General features: G+C 40.0%; 1 pseudogene; it reads right to left on the reverse strand.

The window, feature by feature from the left end:
• The window catches only part of P22k15-ps1 (cystatin related protein 2, pseudogene 1), a 96,101-nt pseudogene extending 76,679 nt beyond the window's left edge, over positions 1–19,422 (reverse strand).
• Positions 19,423–19,963: the final 541 nt, after the last annotated feature.

Genomic DNA, 19,963 nt, shown 5'->3' on the forward strand with positions numbered 1-19,963 from the left:
GATTGCTGTAGTCCTGTTTTCCTCTTTTCTTTCAGCCAGTTATGGGAACAGAGTGTTCTGCTTTCAGGCATGTAGATTTTCCTGTCTACTGGTCTTTAGCTGTGCCTGTTGGCGTGTGTCCTGAGTCCACCAGGCAGGTCACTTGGAGAAGAAAAGTTGGTCTTACCTGTGGTCCTCTGGCTAAAGTTGCTCCTAGAGTTCTGCTTTTGAGCTCTCAGTGAGGGCGGCAACCAGGAGGGCCTGTGCTGTCTTTTCCCAGGGCCCCCATGCACCAGGGTCCTAGATGGTGTTAGATGTTTTCCTCTGGAGTCAGAAATGTGGGCAGAGTGTGGTCTCATCTGGCTTCCCAGGCGTGTCTGCCCCTCTGAAGGTTTAGCTCTTCCTTCCATGGGATTTGGGTGCAGGGAACTGTTGTCTGGGCAGTGTCTGGACCGCAGGGGATCTGCCGCTTGAGTGCCCCTATCTTCCGTTTCCCAGAGGCCCTATACAGTTTCCTCTTGGGCCAGTGATGTGGGCAGTGTTGGGCAGTATTGGTGGTCTTTCCTGCTCAGCAGTCTCAGCAGTGCCCACCTGTCTATGCGGTGAGCTCCTAGCAACTTCTTTTAAAACTGTTATTTCACAGTAAGTTACCAGAAGATGGAGTGATACTGGTGCAGTGGAGATTAAATGAGTGAATCCTTACAGAATCTGTATCTCTATTCATCTCATTATCTTTCTTTCTTTGTCTCAATAACACATACAAATAGTCATTTTCATAGGGAAAGGAAAGAACTGGGTATACAAGACTTTCACATTCATCATAATAAAGAATATCAGAACAATTTATTATAAAAAGGTGCTGGGATCTATCAACAATAAAGATGCAAATCTACAGTTTGATTGATCAGAGCAATGTGCTTCTGTGTATAGGTGAAATAATGAAACAATTCTTATTAGGTCACAGTATTTTAATCATGTAATGCATATCTGAGCTCAAAATATTAAGCAAGACATTTCTGACCTGGACTCAGCCATGTGGCTTGTAACCTTGAGTGCTTAATGGAATTATTTTCCAAAGCCGAACTTTTCTTGATTCTTCATATGATCCCTGTACTACTCATATTTCTCTAACATTTTGGGGTTTCCTCATAGGCTCTCTAAATTCCGTTCTTTGCAATGAGGTACTAGCCTCAGAAGCTTCTTACATTCATATATTCATAACTTTTTAAAATTCTAATAAAATCTCCATGAACTTTAAAAATTTATGTAAAATATTTCTCCCTCTCTTCATATATATATATATATATATATATATATATATTACACAAACAAAACATAGATATGTGAAAATATATATATGTATATACAAATACATATATTTAAAATAAGAGTACAAAATTCTTTATAAAGAACATTTCATACATTAAAAAAATAAAATCATACAGAATAGTTAAAAAAAGATAAAAAACCTCAAGTAATTATTAACAGGCATAGATTCCAAGGAATTCTGGGTAAATTTACTATAAGCATGGTTCATATTCTTGTTAGTAGGAGATGGTTCTAATAGTATTGTTGATGTTGAATTTACCAGCTTTAAAGAGCCCATAACTAAAGGAATCACAGTGCGTCACTTCCTGGTTTGTTAGCCTTTGCAGGCTATCAGCACATCTCTCAGTATATTGGGCTATTAGCCAAAGTAAGTTTCAGGATATTTGGCTTCTATTCCTATCTCATTTTCCTTGACTTTTCGGATATAATGCCCATACCTATTTATATCTCCAATAACATGTAGAACCACACAAGGATAAATATTCAGTTCTTCGGAAACCATGTAGCATCATCTGGGTTTCATGAAAATACATGACATTTATGTATATGAGAGGGATTTAGAAAGTTATCAATATCTTATGTGGATGCTTAGGAGAGATGAAAGACTCAGAGGAGATCATCAATGTTGAAGTGTTATAAAATGAACGAGAACTGGAAGGACCATTAGAGCATGATATGTGACTGAGAATTGCTTCAGTGCCATGGAAAACCTTTTTTTTTTATGTGAGTACTTTCTTGAAGGTACTATCATTCTGATAATATCATCAGAATTGATTAACATAATCAATCCTGATCAAGTAATTACTAGAGTGGAAGAAGGAAGCAACAGCAGCATTTTCCTACCCCTAAAGCTGTATCTGCTTGTAGAAGTCACTAGTGTCTATATTAGATATTCAATTGGTAATAATAGAAGGGATAGGTAATATTGTCCTAAACACTCAAAGCAATCAGGAAGATGAAAATGCACAATCATGAGCATGGATGATTTGATTTCCTGGCAGGAATTAACAACAATTCAGAATGGTAGATGGTAAATTTGCATACATCATCTTCAGTTATGAAGTTCTAATATTGTAAAATGGATTCTCATACCACATTGAAACACTATAAGAAAACAAAAATAAGTTCATGGGGTCAGGTTCATTCTTCTCTTTTAAAAATAAAACTGAGACATATACTTCAACTTTGAGTGTCCTCCATTATTAATTTTCACAAGTGTTTTCCAGTAAATGACAAACTGTTCCCTAGTGGAGAGAATTCTCCATACAACTGCATCAAACGTGATGTTAGGCTTGATGAAATTTTTCACTGGTTAAGTGACTGCAATATAAGTATCAGGGCCTTATTTAAGATCCCCAGCATCCATGTAAACACAATGTAACAGTCCTATCTGCAACCCTAGTAGACACCAGGGACTCTGTAAGATCATTGACTATCTTGACTCAATAAGACATGAGCTGTGTGTTAAGAAAAAGACTGGCTCATCTATTACAGTGAATACAATTAAGACACATGAAGTATTCATATTAGTAAATAATTATATATGCAAATATTTTCTAATTTTATTTTTCTCAGATATTTTATGCAATTACATAATGGTTTTATAAATATTATCCTCTTTTCCTTCTATTCCATATCCCCTCTTCTTCTCCCTGCTTCCACAAGGATGCTCCCACTCTTACCCACCTACTCCCACATCAGCACGCTGGCTTTACCCTACTTTGGGGAAGTGACCCTTCAGAAGACCAAGGGCTTTTCCTCCTATTGATTATGGACAATGCCATGTGCTGTAACATAGTTTTCTGGAGTCATGGGTCCCTCTATGTGTACTCATTTGGTGGTGTTTTAGTCCCTAGGAACTCCAGTGGCATCTGGTTGGTTGATATTTTATTCTTCCTATGGGGTAACAAACACCTTCATCTCCTTCAGTATTTTCTATGAGTCCTTGATTGGACTTTTCTTATTAAGTCTAATGGTTGAGTTTCCTTGTATTTCTTTAAGGTATTTTTGTGTTTCTTTAAGGGCTTCTATTTGTTTACATGTGTTCTCCTGTCTTTTTTTTTTTACTTTTTCTTTTTCTTTCTTTGTAGAGAGTAATGGTTTATTTTGCCACTCAGTCCAAGTGCATAGACCCCAGGAAAAAAATAACAGAAGAATGTCAAGGCAGATGATCCAATTACATTTACAGTCATAAAACACGAAGTAATAATAAGTGCTCAACTTACTTTCTTCATTTTTACTCTCCAAGACCCAGGCAAGGGAATGTAGCTATCCATAGTGAGTATGTCTCTTGAGACTCTTCTTTGCTGAAATAATCAAAATAATCTCCTATTCTCAGGTTATTAATGATATAAAGAAGTTTCTCCTGTATTTCTTTAGGGGAGTTATTTATGTCCTTCTTAAAGACAACTCTCATCATTATGAGATGTGATTTCTAATCCAAATCTTGCTTTCCACTGTGTTGGAATATCCCGTAGTTGCTGTGGTAGAAGAACTGGATTCTGATGATGCCAAGCAGTGTAGGTTCCTGTTGCTTAGGTTCTTGTGCTTGCCTCTCACCATCTGGTAATCTCTGATGTTGTTGGTCTTGCTGTCTCTGACTGGATCTTTTACCGTATGTGGGCCTGTAAGCCTATGAGCCTGTGATCCTAGGCGTGTGCAAGCTCCCAGGAGACCTGCTCTCTGTGGGCAGGTTTTGAGTCTTATAGGCTGTCAGACAGCCTTATCTCTGGGCTCAGATGGAGACAGGAAGTGTCCTGTAACAATCTTCCCTGTGGGTCCAGTAACTTGCATACTTCTGGAAGCTGATGGAGACAGGGGTGTACAGTCTTAGGCAGACCTGCGGTTCCTGCCCACCCTGTGCTCTAGGCAGCTTTCTTTTTGGATAGTCAGTGGAGCGAAAGTGGGGTCCTACCTGTGAGCTTAAGTGGAAGGGCCCTTCTGGCAGACCAGCTCTCTGCCAGAAGGTTTTGTATCCAAAGGCTGTGGACAGCCTCATCTCTGGGTGCAGATGCAGTTATACACAAATGTTTATATAGTTCCAACACATTGAATTATATGATTTAATTTTAGAAATCCATAGGAGCACAGAATATACGTTTTCCCTTCAGCATCCTCAGATAATGTATAATTCTTAAAATTTAAAAATAGAATCAGCATGCATATTTATATATAACACATGTGTGATATATACCAAATGGGATGTGCTATCTAGCATATTAGTTCTGTGCATACCCCTGTTGATATTTTCTCTCAGAGAACATTAGTTTTATATTCTCCTATCCAGAAGTGAGATGATTCTTTTTCTTTAAAGGTTTAAAACAACAGATCTTATACAAAGTCAACCCTATGAGTGATTTTTTGAGCTATAGATAGGAGGATAGTAACAAAGGCCTGGCTGTGATTTTTGTGAATGTTAGTCATCCACATGATTCAGTTAGATGTTACTGTAACTTTGCTGTTATAACTACAGGGCATATCTTCCTTGAGATGGAAGATTATTCACTATATTTCAATCTTCTTACGTAGAAAGTAAGAGTCTTCATTTATACAGGAGGAACAGCAAGTGCCTATGAAACTTGGATATCATCACAGAGAATAGAACATACTTGACACAGACTTGTTGATAAGAGCCTCAGGGTTCTTTGCATTTGATTCCATTTACCCGCATTGCAGTTGTTCTCAGACAAAACTCAAGAGGATTGGGAGTACCTTTATTGAGCAAAGCATAGGTTTTTCATGGGAGGCTTACAATGGTTCATTTAAAAGAAGTGTGTGAAAAGTAAAAGGAAGACAATTGTTCAGGTGTACATAACTGGACTGCATGTCTCTGTGACTCTGGCATCCAGACTGAAGGGTGATTCCATATTAGAGTTCCAGAACTATAATCAACGTCTGCAAGTGGTGGGTAACAGTCCACCACTTGCAGACTCAGTCAGGCTCAGAGTCTCATTCAGTATAACAATTGAATCTTACTGCATTCATATTTTGCTCATAATAATCAGGATACAGTTGAAAGTAACATATTTCTCTCTAAAAATGGAAAGAAATATAGATCGTTAGGGATATTAAAATTAAAAAGAGTATAATAATCCTGCTAAGTGAAATGGAAATGGTAACCATGTAAATGACACACTGGTCATTCCAGTGTCCTTGGGTCCCTGGATATTCAGCATAACTCTTCAGTGGACTATGGTCATTGACGCAATTGTCTAAAGTTCACAAGATTTTATGTGAACAATCAAGAACTCATGAGATCCTGAATCCTGTTACACAACATGAGTCCCCAGGATCAGGGCCCATCTAGTTCTAGACCTTGACAATCATTAAGCATGGCACAGGGAAAAAAATCAAAGAAGGGAATATTGATGTGAAAATAAGGTGTGATACAAATATTGGAGAAGATAAGTGCTGCCACCCACAGTATCAGAGGAATCCAATGTGTACGACAGCATCTGGCAGTTGAAACAGGATTTCAACAAGAGGGATTAAAGTCATGAACATATGGCAGATCTTTTAGATGCACGGGACCAACCATGTAGGAAAGGTGATGGCAAGCAAGTAGGTTTTCTGGAGATGATCCACCATTTTGCATAGCTGTGATTGGTGTGCTCTGAAAGGCATGGATCAATCCCAAAATAGCTTCTCACTTCTGATATTGCTTTCCTGCCACTATTACTGCTTAATAATTTATGGGCATCATCTCACAATATTGAGCACAGATTCTTCATATCAATATGAAAACATATTTTATGTAGTAGTGCTGTTTGAAAGAAATTTAAGACTTCTTAGAATTTAATGAAAATGAAGGTACAACTTACCCTAACTTATGGGACACAATGAAAACTGTGCGAAGAGGAAAACTCATAGCTCTGACTGCCTGCGGAAAGAAACAGGAGAGAGCATATATCAGCAGCTTGACAGCACACCTAAAAGCTCTAGAACAAAATGAACCAAATACACCCAGGAGTAGTAGAAGGCAGGAAATAAACAAACTCAGAGCTGAAATCAACCAAGTAGAAACAAAGCAATCCCACTAAAATCAGGGACTAGACAAGGCTGCCCACTCTCTCTCTACTTATTCAATATAGTTCTTGAAGTTCTAGCCAGAGCAATCAGACAACAAAAGGAGATCAAGGGGATAAAGATTGGAAAAGAAGAAGTGAAAATGTCAATATTTGCAGATGATATGATAGTATATTTAAGTGATCCCTAAAGTTCCACCAGAGAACTACTAAACCTGATAAACTCCTTCAGCAAAGTGGCTAGGTATAAAATTAACTCAAATAAATGGATAACCATTTCTCTGAACAAAAGAGAAACAAGCTGAGAAAGAAATGAGGGAAATGACATCCTTCATAATTGCCCCAAATAGTATAAAGTACCTAGGTGTGACTTTAGCCAAGCAAGTAAAAGATCTGTATGATAAGAAATTCAAGTCTCTGCAGAAAGAAATTGAAGAAGACCTCAGAATATGGAAAGATCTCTCTTGCTCCTGGATTGGCAGGATTAACATAGTAAGAATGGCCATTTTACCAAAAGCAATCTACAGATTCAATGCCATCCCCATCAAAATACCAATCCAATTCTTAAGAGAGTCAGACAGAACAATTTGCAAATTCATCTGGAATAACAAAAAACCCAGGATAGCTAAAACTATCCTCAACAATAAAAGGACTTCTGGGGGAATCACGATCCCTGAACTCAAGCAGTATTACAGAGCAATAGTGATAAAAACTGCATGGTATTGGTACAGAGACAGACAGATAGACCAATGGAATAGAACTGAAGACCCAGAAATGAACCCACACACCTATGGTCACTTGATTTTTGACAAAGGATCCAAAACCATCCAATGGAAAAAAGGTAGCATTTTCAGCAAATAGTCCTGGTTTAACTGGAGGTCAGCATGTAGAAGAATGCAGGTTGATTCATGCTTATCACCCTGTACAAAGCTTAAGACCAAGTGGATCAAGGACCTCCACATCAAACCAGATACACTCAAACTAATAGAAGAAAAAGTGGGGAAGTATCTCGAACTCATGGGCACTGGAGAAAATTTCCTGAAGAAAACCCCAGTGGCTTATGCTCTAAGTTCAAGAATAGACAAATGGGTTCTCATAAAACTGCAAAGATTCTGTAAGGCAAAGGACAATAGTTAGGACAAACGGGAACCAACGGATTGGGAAAAGATCTTTACCAATCCTGCAACAGATAGAGAGCTAATATCCAAAATATACAAAGAACTCAAGAAGTTAGACCGCAGGAAGACACATAACACTCCTAAAAAATGGGATTCAGAGCTAAACAAAGAATTCAAAGCTGAGGAATGCTGAATGGCTGAGAAACACCTAAAAAAATGTTCAACATCTTTAGTCATAACGGAAATGCAAATCAAAACAACCCTGAGATTTCACCTCAAACCAGTGAGGATGGCTAAGATCCAAAACTCAGGTGACAGCAAATGCTGACGAGGATGTGGAGAAAGAAGAATGCTCCACCATTGTTGGTGGGATTGCAGACTGGTACAACCATTCTGGAAATCAGTCTGGAGGTTCCTCACAAAATTGGACATTGAACTACCTGAGGACATAGCTATACCACTCTTGGGCATATACCCAAAAGTGGCCCCAACATATAACAAAGATAGGTGCTCTGCTATGTTCATAACATCCTTATTTATAATAGCCAGATGCTGGAAAGAACCCAAATGCCCTTCAACAGAGGAATGGATACAGAAAATGTGGTGTATCTACACAATGGAATATTACTCAGCTATCAGAAACGATGACTTTATGAAATTTATAGGCAAATGGATGGAATTGGAAAATATCATCCTGAGTGTGGTAACCTAATCATAGAAAAAACACATGGTATACACTCATTGATAAGTGGCTATTAGCCCAAATGCTTGAATTACCCTAGATGCACAGAACACATGAAACTCAGGAACGATGACCAAAATGCGAATGCTTCACTCCTTAAGACTGAACTCCCAGTGAACTAGATTGTTAGGGGGAGGGCGGCAATGGGGGGAGGATGGGGAGGGGAACACCCATAGTGAAGGGGAGGGGGAGGGATTAGGGGGATGTTAGCCCGGAGACCGGGAAAGGGAATAACACTTGAAATGTATATAAGAAGTACTCAAGTTAATAATAATAATTAAAAAAGGGAACAAGAATACCCTTGGGAGAGAATAGGGAGGCATAGTTTAGAACAGAGTCAGAAGGATCACCCATTCAGAGCCTGCCCCACATTTGGCCCATACACATACAGTCAGGGAACTAGATAAGATGGATGAAGCAAAGAAGTGCAGGCTGACTGGAACCGCACTCTCACAATCTCTCCTGAGAGACACAGCCAGAATACAGCAAATACATAGGCGAATGCCAGCAGCAAACCACTGAACTGAGAACGGGAACCCCTTGAAGGAATCAGAGAAAGGACTGGAAGAGCTTGAAGGGGCTGGGGACCCCATATGAACAACAATGCCAACCAACCAGAGCTTCCAGGGACTAAGCCACTACCCAAAGACTGGACTGACACTAGGCTCCAACCTCATAGGTGGCAATGAATAGCCTAGTAAGAGCACCAGTGGAAGGAGAAGCCCTTGTTTCTGCCAAGACTGATCCATGAGTTAACGTGATTGTTGTGGGGAGGATGGGTAGGGGAAGCCCATATATAAGGGGAGGAGGAAGGGTTAGGGGGATGTTGGCCCAGAAACCTGGAAGGGGAATAACAATCGAAATGTAAATAAGAAATACTCAAGTTAATAAAGATTAAAAAATAATAGTGCTTTTTAGATGAATTAATGATTATAGAATTCTTGATTCGATTCAATAATTTTAGATAGAAATTTAAGGAGAAGGTTTTATTTTCCCAGAAAGATGTAATAAAGTTAAAATCAAGAACAGTACATGCACCTCCTCATAGAATAATGAATGAATTATAATGAATGAAATGAGCTTTAAAAATCAAGTAAGATGAGAAAGAAATTTGAGACATACCTTAGATCAATGAAAGACATTAATTCTAGGTAGTATCCAGGCATGATGCTAACAGTGTGCACTGGAATTTAGCAAGGACATGTGAAACTGTTGTTTTAAACTTATAATGAGTTTATAGAGTGAAACACTACTTTGAACTGACTATCTACAACCTTCCATAACTCCTTTTTTTGAAATTTCATCTGTGAGGTATATTCTAAAAAGCTAAAAAATACTCAGAGAAAAATAAAATGTAACGTGTAGTTGTAGTGGGATATTCTCTATTCACAAAATGTTTATATTTACTTTTTATATAGTATATATGTATATCTGTCTGTCTGTGTGTATGTACATACATATGTATGCTTAATAATATTTATTATTAAAATGTATGTCTATATGTATACATGTGCACTTTTGAAGTTGAATGGTTGTCATCAGCCAAATTTGTGTGTGTGTGAGTGTGTGAGTGTGTGTGTGTGTGTGTGTGTGTGAGTGTGTGTGTCTGTGTGTGTGTGTGTGGTGTATGCTTGACTTTAATTTTGCACTTTTTCATTTTCTATGATTCACAAAAGGTTAATGAATTCCTAGGCTCTTACCTATCTATCAGGAGATCCCCAAGTAAAAGCAGCCAAGTAACTAAGTTTCTTTTCCCAATACTCTCCTAACATCAGCAATCAAAAGTCAGAAACCATTAGCTTCTGGAACCAGAACAGTAAGAGATAGTTAAAGGCCAGAGGTCATGAAGCTTTGGTCTGCTTATAACCACCACACCTCAGTACCTGAATGACTGTGTGGGGCTTTTAAAAGTAAACCTTGTAAATGATGGTGAGGTTGGGAATAAGAGACTCTCTTCTGACAAGCAACCATATCCACAACACTTTATTCTGTCAATGAGCAAAAATTCAATCATACCCTTGGAAGTAAAGTTCCCAGCAAATGGAGAATAATAATTGTTATGGACTTTTCCTCCTCATCTGTGCACAGTGCTACTTTAGAGGAATTGATGCACTCAACAAGTGTATCTATTTTTCTTATTGATCATCCCCACTTTCTCTCTATAAAAGTTTGCACATGATCTTTTCCTGTGCACTTCATTTATATTACCTTGCTGCAAGCATAAAATACTAGCACAAAACCCTTCTCAGATATTATACACCGGTCCTTTTCTTTTCTTTCATGGCCACATGGAAAGCTGTTGAAGCTCAGGTTAATTAATTATCATCTCCAAAGGAAGTGTCGTTGAAAAGGGTCCTCTAATCCAGAGAGGAACACCAACTTACAGAAGGTTTTCTGCTCAGTATGAAGAGTTCAATGGAAAACACTTCAAAATTCAAGTTTATGATTTGTGCACATACCCTTACTCTAACCCACAAGTTCTTGTATATTTATCCCCAGCTCTATCCCTTCATAAATAACTACATTTCTACACATTTCTCTCCAATACTCACATTTTCTCAAAATATCCATATATCTATACCAATGCATGAGCATAGTACCTCTGCCACCCTGCCCAACTTCTCAGGAGACAAGGCATTACCAAATACACACCTTTATGGCATAGAATTCCCTCTCTAAATGACATTGGTGGAAGTCAGACTCAGTCTTTTTACATGTGGTTTTAACCATTTCAATGTCTCCAATTTCCTATGAAGAAAGGAGCACAATTGTTTTGTAGTTCTGTATTTTTATTTACATGTATGCTTTAATTTACTTTTGTAGCTAACACTTTTATTTTGGATCCATGTCAATATTATTGCCATCTGAACACACACACAAACTACTTCCAACAGAATGATTTTCAGGACCTTTTTCTGTGTACATCTTTACTCTAAGAAATAGAAGAAATAGGACATCAACGTTGGAAGTCTGTGACTAACATTTTTCAATATTGTTAATAAGGTAGAACCAGCCTGGAATAGAAACCAAAAGGACAGGTAAGAACCATTCCCAATACATGATCTGCTCTGAGAAGGAGGGAAGGCTTTAGAATGCAGCATGAATTGAATGATCCTATTAATTTCAGGAGAAAAGGTAGTCACACTTTGCACCTCTAACAAGGTTTCAGGTTGGTTTGTTCACCTAATGATCACCATTAGTACCTACATTTAACACAGAGCATCCCTTTCATTTGGTTTCTAATTATAGTTCCTTCAGTGGACAGGAGAATTTGGAATGCTACACACAAGGGGAAACTTCATCACAAATAAATAGAGCCTGTGAGTGTCTCAATTCTAAATTTGATCATTGATACTAACATATCTCATGGCATTTTAGTCACTTGTGCAGTTAACAAATTGGCACTTACATATTCATTGCGGAGGGGATCTCAGATACATTTCCTGGAAGAAACCAAGCTAAAATAATAGAATTTGTCCTCTGAAACCATGAGTAAGGACAATCTTCCCTGGAATGATGCTCATCCTGTGTCTACATTTCGACTCAGGTATACACTGAACAATAGGCATCTTTGTTATGTGTTTGGATTGCACATTTTCCTTTTTTGTAATTTTATAATTTTAACATTTACTCAGGTTTTTGGAAAGTCTAGTATTTGTGCCTTGACTAACAAATTGGCTGAGTGTAGTATGTTTCAGGGGTTGACTCTACATTGCTGAATGATATAGTGTACAAGGTGGTCATCTTTCACAGTTGGTTACTAGTTGCATCGGTCATAGGTCCTAATGTATTTTTTTTTTTTTGCAAAATTAGGACTCTAGTTCCTAAGTGCTGCTCCAGGATCATTCCAAGGTCACTAGGAAAAAGGATGTATAATCTCCAGGTTAATTTGAAAATACAAGCCTACAAATTCCATGCTTGGAATTGCTCAGATGACTTTACCTGTCCTTTAGAGGTCTCCATACAATTTGAAATTTGGCTCATTGTGCATGGTGAATTTTTTTTTTTTGGATGTAATAAACACAGGTGAGGTTTATTACGGAGATCTATTACGGGGATATCCAGGCTGACACATATCCCGTGCAGGAGACAGAGGTGTCGACCTGGACTTTTAGAAGCAAGGGATTTTTATAGGGTGAGGAACAGGGGGATGGGGAGAGTCGGCTCGGCTATAAGTGATTGGCTCATTCAAACATAGCAGTGAGATTACAGCACAGCAGAAGAGTACGTGCTGACTGGGGCATTCGATTTTAGAAGCCAGGGGCTTATCAGAGTTTGAAGGACATCTGGTTAAAGTGTGGCTCTGAGTAAGCTTGGGGAGGTGCCCTCCTGTCAAATGGTTTATGAGTCAGTCCCAATAACTCGGGCTGGTTCCTGCATTCCTTTTCTTTATCTTTATGGTCTGTTAGTCCGGGTGGGGCTGCCTGGACTTGTGTTTCACAGTGTTTAGCCCTGAGTCTGTGAATTTTGAAACTTATTCTTTTAACTTCATATTTTTAAAACTTAAATCTGTATAATTTTCCTTTCATTCTCCTCTTCTTCTACTAAGTAATTCTAATCTCAGAATTTTGATATCAAGTCTCGTATTTGGTCTCACCAGTTGTCCTAATTGACTGGTACTGTTGTCTCAGAACCATCAACTGAACAGTACCCACTCGATATTTAACAAAAGCAATTAACGTGTTTGTCATGCAGGGGCCAAAAACTAAAACCAAGAAAATTATTAGTAATGGGCCAGCCATAGCAGAGAGTAGGGTAGTCATCCAAGGAGACCGAGTGAACCAAGACTCAAACCAACCTTGTTAAGTGTCTCTATCTTTTTGTAGGAGTCAAGCCTATTCCCACACCTATCCCACCTATCAACCACCCAGGGCAAACATGTTGAGTGTCCCTCTAGGTCCCAGCTCTCAGCCCCAACAGCTAGTATGCGGCTGGTGAGGGCTGAGAATTGACGGCTGTCAGAGTGGTCAGCAGCACCAGGTACGATCCTTTCTAGTGAGGCTCAAGTGTCTGGGCTCTGTGTCATCGTATGTAGCTGAGTCTCCGACCTGGAACTGATGAGATGTCTCAGGGGTCCCTGGGGTATAGGCTGTTGCCAGCTGTGACCAGACTTCTTTCTGTATCACCTGTAGGTCTTTTAGCCTGGCATACAAATCATTATTACTATGACATGTTGGTTCAATAACATCATCTAATACAGCTGAGGCCCCATATAAGATCTCAAAGGGGGTAAGGCTGAATCTGGAAGGGATATTTCTTGCTCTGAAGAGAGCAAGAGGGAAGGAGTGCCACCCAGTCTGCGCCAGTCTCCATGGTCAATTTGGTCAGGGTCTCTTTTAGAGTTTTATTTATTTACTCTACCTGTCCTGAACTTTGAGGTCTGTAGATACAATGTAATTTCCAATCGACCTCTAAATACTTGGCCAAACCCTGGCTTACCTTGGCAACGAAAGTCGGGCCGTTGTCTGACCAGATTACCTTGGGCACTCCAGACCTGGGGAAGATTTCTTCCAGTATCTTCTTGATGACTGCCGAGGCCATCTCTTGCTTGGTGAGGAAGGCTTCTATCTATTCCTAAAAAAGTATCTACAAGCACTAGGAGATACTTGTGATCATATTTTCCTGGTTTTATCTCAGTGAAGTTCACTTCGACTTTTCACTAAACTCTCTAGGTCTCTTTGCCCTGTTTGCTTGCTACGCATTCACTTATTGACATACCTTATACTTTTTACTGTCTCTCTGGCTAAAATCTTAAAGTCTATTACATACACCTTAACTATTTGGACAAACTTTTTATCTAAGTGAGTCCATTTCTGTATTTGGCAAAGTGAGTCTTTTTTTTTTTGTTCTCTGGGGAGTATAGCTTTCCCCTCAAGTGTGCCATTGTCTTTTTTTTTTTCATTTAAGCAATTTGGGCCTTTTTTTCTGTTGTACATTATAAGTGAGGCCATCCCTTAGTCCAATCCCAGTTCCCAGTGGCTGTCTCCTGCAGGCCTGTAACCAGGATAGGCTCCTGCATAGCCATTTCTTGAGCCACTTGATCTGCTTTGTTACTGCCCCATGTCACTGAATCTCTTCCCTCCTGATATCCTGAGCAATGAATAATACTCACGGTTGTTGGCTTCATCAAGGCATCCAAGAGATGGCAAAGACATCTGCGGCACTTATGTGCTGGGGGGTTGGGGTTCGGCCATTCCAGATGACATTGTGTTGTCCACCATGGCAGCACCCACTTATCTCTGACCTTCATGAAGAGAACTGTTTCCGTCTGTGAACAAGGTCCTTGGCTTTCAGCAGGGGTCAATTAGCCAGTCGCAGAGGTTTTTCTTCCACCTATGGGCTTCTGCCAGTACTTGACACTCGTGCTATGGTGGCTCCAGGTCTGGATTGGGCAGCAAGGTGACCAGATTGTCCCCAACCAGTGGAGAATCTAGTCCATGGCAGCTGACCAGTGGTCCCATCCTCTGGGACATTTTATTCAAAGGCAAAACATCAGCCACTCTATCACAGTTTAAGTCCTGGATTGGGTGATAATTGTTAGTGCCAGGCTGGCAGGAGTGATGTGTTCCAGGCAGAACAGCACTAAGCCACACATCTCCCAGCATCAGGTACTGGTGCACTGAGACAGGTCTTAAGCTCCACATACACAGTCTGCAGATATGCATACACATGGCCTCACCCAGCCAATTCAGCCCACACAAGCCATTTTGGAGAGCAAATTTCTTATGAGCAAGGGATAGGGGCAGTCAGGGATGACCATGAACTAGTGGGTTACCCGGCTCACGCAAAGGTCCACTGTTCTTCGGGCAGTCCATAAGTATCATTTGTTGTTGGTAGTCCCCTGTACTCATGGTCTTTTGCTGGACACTAGTCCATTTGGACATAGGAGCACAGAGTGTTAGGCCCTCTGCATTCACAAAACAACTGGGCAGGCTTTCCTTCCATCTTTGTGCATAGTCAGCACTCTAGGACCAAGAGGCTTGCCTTTGGAGTCACTGGAGAGGCCCCTCTTGTTCTTCCTGTGGCAGTCCTTGACCCAGTGTACTTTTTCTTTGCATTAGGCACACTGATCTTTAGCCAGGAATTCTCTTCTCTACTTTCTTCCTAGGTCCCTAACTACTGTGGCCAGTATATGTTCCTCTCTTGTCTTTTATCTCTCTTTATCTCTCTAACTTCCTCTTCTTTTTGTCTCTTTTCCCTAGCTTCCTGTTCTTTTCATCTTTTTTTCTTTCTCTTTCTCAGTCTCTCTGTTCAAACTTACTTTCTCTGTAACTTATACTAACTCTCAGCAACTTAGCTTAACCCTTTAAATTTCTGTAACTTTCTCTTCATATCCTTTCCTTATCTTAGCCAGATTGGTGGGGCTTTTTCCAGCCCCTTGGAGATCCACCCTTGGAGCCTGGGGGCAGACCCGGAGCACTCCCTACCTTCAGGGGTATTGAAGTCAACAGTCAGGAGTGAGGGCCTTCCATCCATGTCTGGAACATTCTTTCTGGCCTCTAGTAGGATTTTGTCTTTCCTCAGTGGTAAAGAAGACCTGTAACAGTTCTCAAGTGGGATGGTGAGAAAACAAGAAGGGAATCTAGAGAATAGAGGTCCACTGAAAAGGACAAATAGCATTTAGTCACACCGCTAAACCAGGAGGCCTTTTGTGGACAAAAAGGCCATTGTAAATATAAGCACAAGCTTTGTCTATGAAACAGAAAGGCGAGCAGAGGGGTAGCCTATCTGTTACCGGCTGTCTCTCTGGACTTAGATTTTCCCTTAAGGAGTACCTCTCTTCAGTGTCAGCTTGGTGGCTTTGCCTCTCAAGTAAACCAGCCTCCAAATGACACTAGGCTTCTAGTAACAACTAATAACAAAAGGATGGAGGGATGGTTAGAAACTGGGTGCTAGATACTAAGCAGCTGACAAAAGAATTGTAACCAGTTCACCTGGGGCTTCCTGTCTCTTACATCTAATAAAGAGATTGTTAATACTATAGTACCAACCTTTAATAAAAAACGAAACAAAACTATAGCTCTCCCCGTGTCTCTGAATACCAGGACTGCAGTAGTAGTCCTTCACCAAGCTGTCTCACTTGGCTAAAGGCCCATGGAAAAGAAAACATTAATCCTGACTTTGGCCACAGCCAAAGCCTGAATTCTGAATTTTGACTGGCAAAACAAAGTTCTTCACAGTTTGTTGTAGATTCTTTTTGAAACTATTTTAGGGGCTTCTCTGCCCCCCAACCTGGAGCATCTCTCCTTGGGGAGGAGGCTCAAGAGAGAAAGATAAAACTCCTGGCAGAAAACAAATTCTCTCAAGCAAATTATTTTCAGCTTTTAACTTAAGCACCAAGAGGACCAAGTAAAACTCTTTGACAAACAAAGCAAACAGTTCCATGATTTCAAACACAGTCGTCAGTCCAAGATTTTAAACACAGTCGTCAGTCCAAATTCAAAAACAAAACAAAAGCCAAAAAGACACTCGACAATACCACAGAAAACAAACCAGACAAACAAGTCCAAGACAAAGCATCCTATAACCAATTTCCACAGATGCCTGGTACCTTCAGTACCTGGCCCAAACTGCAGTTTAACCTTAGCCACTTCTGGGATGAAATGGACCATCTGATTCCACCTCCCAAGAGGATTCCAGAGTGTCCTCTTGACCTAACGTCCGTCCAATGGTCCACCATCAAAGACAAAGGGGTTGTCACAGTCTGCCCCATGGCAAAGAAAAAGAACACCAAACACAGAAACAGAATACAGACAACAGACACTAACACGTCCAAGCACACTTGTCCGCACCTATACTTAAATAGGCAGCCGAACGTGACCTCTGACGGAGTGGGATTCCTCATCCACTCCCGCCTAGGTAAAAGGAGCACTCCATTTCCTTTGTTTCAGAAAACCACAGTCAGGTCCTCCTGACTGCCCACAGTCGGGCTCTCCCAACTGCTCTCCTCCCATGGAACGTCTTCCAGGGGCTTCAGCTTGCGGGAGCCAGAGGATCCTCACAGACCTCAAAGGCAGCTGCACCGAGTGGGGATACACATCCACTCTCCTAGCTCAGGGCAGGAATACACATCTACCCTCTTAGCACAGGGCAGGAATACCCATCCACCCTCTCAGCACAGGGCAGGAATATCCATCCATCCTCTTAACACTGACTGGTACTAAGACACACACATATACACACACGGCAGAACCAAAACAGACAGACACAGATTGACCAATGCGGCACTGCTCACACAGAAACACTCAGACAAACATCCAACTCACCTCCAAGGGGTCTTCAGAGTCTGGGGTGGTCGCGAAGATCCCAGACGAGCTCCCAAATGAAAGATCCTAGCTCGAGTCTCAGGATGGTGCGCCCCAGAAAACACCAATCCCGGACGAGTCCCCAAATGAAAGATCCCCGAAGAGAGACCCTTATTCAAGTCTTGGGAAATCGTGGACCCCAGACACAGAGAGACCATTTTGGATATAATAAGCAAAGGCGAGGTTTATTATGGAGATCTATTACGGGGATCTCCGGGCCAACACGTATCCTGCACAGGAGACAGAGGTGTCGACCGCATGGTGAATTTTTATAAAGGGCACACATGCACCTTTTGAAATATACCCTTAAGTTTTTTTTCTGTAGGTTCTCACCTAGCACATTTAATATCTAAGAAGTCTACAGCATCACTGAGTGGTATCATTCTTTGTGTCTTGCCATTGTCAATCAACTTTGGGTTAATAGCATCTGCATCTAGCCTAGAAGAAATGGCCATTTTCCACTGTGGAATAGAATCTTACTCAATATCTATATTAGAAAACTTTCTCAGGTTCTGTATGTAAAGCACAGCTGAACAGAGAATGTGGGAGCCATAGTCTGCCCTGGTTGTCGATGTCAGTGGTCATATACAAGAAGGAAATAAGTATGATATTATCAGAGCAAGTACAATGACTCTTCATTTTCCAGAAAGAAATATTTACTATATAGAAAATTCCATAGTTTGCTGAAGTACACAAATAGTTATTATCATGAGATTTGGAAAAAACATATTGACATAAACCCACATACCAGAAGCCCCTTGCACTACATGACAGTGAGGAGGATGAAGCAAACATGGCCACATGTAACACTGGACAGAAAGGAGGCAGGATCAACAAGGATGCTGTGAACTCATAATGAGTAGTATGAGGGAAACTTCATTTCCCATAATAATACTTAGAATTAGGCTATCTAGAGATTGCAGTAAGGAAAGATGCAATTAATAAGGCAGAAATACCAAGTTTGTTCCTGTTCTCCCATCAATGTAAAAAGATATTTAATTAACCAAAGGCATCTATGACTTCCATATATACAGTGACATACTGGCTCCAAACAATACACATGTACAGACACACACACACTCGCGTACACATGCAGAAAGATGCACACACACACACACACACACACACACACACACACACACACACACACACATAACTGAGATACTTGAAAGAGTATGAAAACATTCCTTCTTCAATAATAAATGTTTGTGTCTCTGTTTGTCCTATTGTATGGTCCTTCATTAAACAGTGTACATTTCCATCTGGTGTTTAATATCATTTAGCCAAATTAGAGGACACCTTATGTTAACTGTGAAATAGAAAAATATTGTTTCCTATTTACTTCCAGCAAATTTAAACAGAATAAGATGTAGAGCTCCCACCGTATGCTAGCATTTTTTGTTTTACAGGATTTCTGGTCTGTGTGTGGATACTATCTCTTAGGAGTTCTTTGAAATCAGGTAGAATAATGCAATTCTGAGAAGGCATTTCAGTACTAAGAATGCGTCATTCTATCTGTAGTGTGATAAGACCTTCCATGAGCCATCTGTTTCAGAAAATGAATATTGTATATTGGAGATAAGCAAGCATGGTTACAGAAAAGACTGTAGTAATAGACTAAAAAAAAAAGGATAGTGCTACACATGGACAAATCAACACTGTCTCTCACCCTGGGTAAAGTACTTACCCATATGTTCATGATGAATGATTGATTTTTTATGTTGCTGAGATATGTGTCATCACTGTACTTATTGTACAGAAATTTGAAGACATCATATACATCATTTAGTTTGTTTTTTTTTCATGATGTTTCCTTTAAAATATTCCCTACCTCCCATGGTACTTTTTGCAGTTGCATGACTGAAGTTTAGAAACAGTACAAAGATGGCCAGTAGGAGCAGTGTTCCACATAGGGTTTTGCACATTTTCTTCTCAGATATGAAAGGGGAGCTTCAGAATGGAAGAGGTTTCAAGATGCCTGGGAAGTAAGTACACTTCTTTTATCTTAAATGCTGAACCTCCTATTTAGCCTCACCTTCCAAATGGAATCCTCTTTTTGTTTACCTCACTATCCTGATTCTTGCCAACTTCAATCCCTCTAGTACACTTGTTACCTCATGTATATCCATTTAGGATTTCTGCCACTTGTCTGACTTCTCAGCTTAGACCTTCCCATCACTAGACCTGGCTCTCCTCCTCTGCTTTCCAATATTGATTTTTTTTGTTATCCCGAGTGGTAAAACATTTATTGGACCTGGATATCAAAGTAGAAATTAAATTTTTATTTTCCTTGGAACATTCTAAATGGCATTTTTGAGTTACCTGTTTCACCATAGTTCATGGGTACTTTTGAGCCCTTGTTTAATATCTGGTATTCCTGCCTTGGCTCTTCTGTCATGTGCTGTAGGGATTTCATTCTCAAATTTCTGGAGAAGTATTTTGTTTGCTAAAACTACTGTGGTAGCT

This window comes from Rattus norvegicus, chromosome 3 (genome assembly GCF_036323735.1).
Source record: "Rattus norvegicus strain BN/NHsdMcwi chromosome 3, GRCr8, whole genome shotgun sequence".
Lineage (NCBI taxonomy): Eukaryota > Metazoa > Chordata > Mammalia > Rodentia > Muridae > Rattus > Rattus norvegicus.